The sequence below is a fragment of the Tigriopus californicus genome, chromosome 5 (genome assembly GCF_007210705.1).
Source record: "Tigriopus californicus strain San Diego chromosome 5, Tcal_SD_v2.1, whole genome shotgun sequence".
Taxonomy (NCBI): domain Eukaryota; kingdom Metazoa; phylum Arthropoda; class Copepoda; order Harpacticoida; family Harpacticidae; genus Tigriopus; species Tigriopus californicus.
The window spans coordinates 13,893,927-13,894,132 of record NC_081444.1 but is presented as its reverse complement, the minus strand read 5'-3'; the positions used below and the strand labels follow the sequence as shown (position 1 = coordinate 13,894,132).

Sequence of the window (206 nt, the reverse complement as noted above, 5' to 3'; positions counted from 1 at the left end):
AACTTTGTCCCTCGCACTCTGTGTGTTTCAAAAGTAGAAAGCTGAGAACGAAATCGGTGGGAGCGGACCCAAAATTGAAGGAGAGAACTACACGGCAAATAAATGGTCGCGGCTTTCGTGAACGGATTGGTAAAAAGAGATCAAAGGCAGGGATAGACTTTTTTCCTTCAATCCTCAAAACACACGAGGAGGCGTTCGCATCGCCT

The 206-nt window shown here is 46.6% G+C and overlaps 1 protein-coding gene across 1 annotated transcript in view; it reads right to left on the bottom strand.

Annotated features, from left to right (window-relative positions):
- LOC131880045 (lysyl oxidase homolog 2-like) overlaps positions 1-206 on the bottom strand; it is a gene marked incomplete in the record, with an annotated part of 15,769 nt that overhangs the window by 560 nt on the left and 15,003 nt on the right.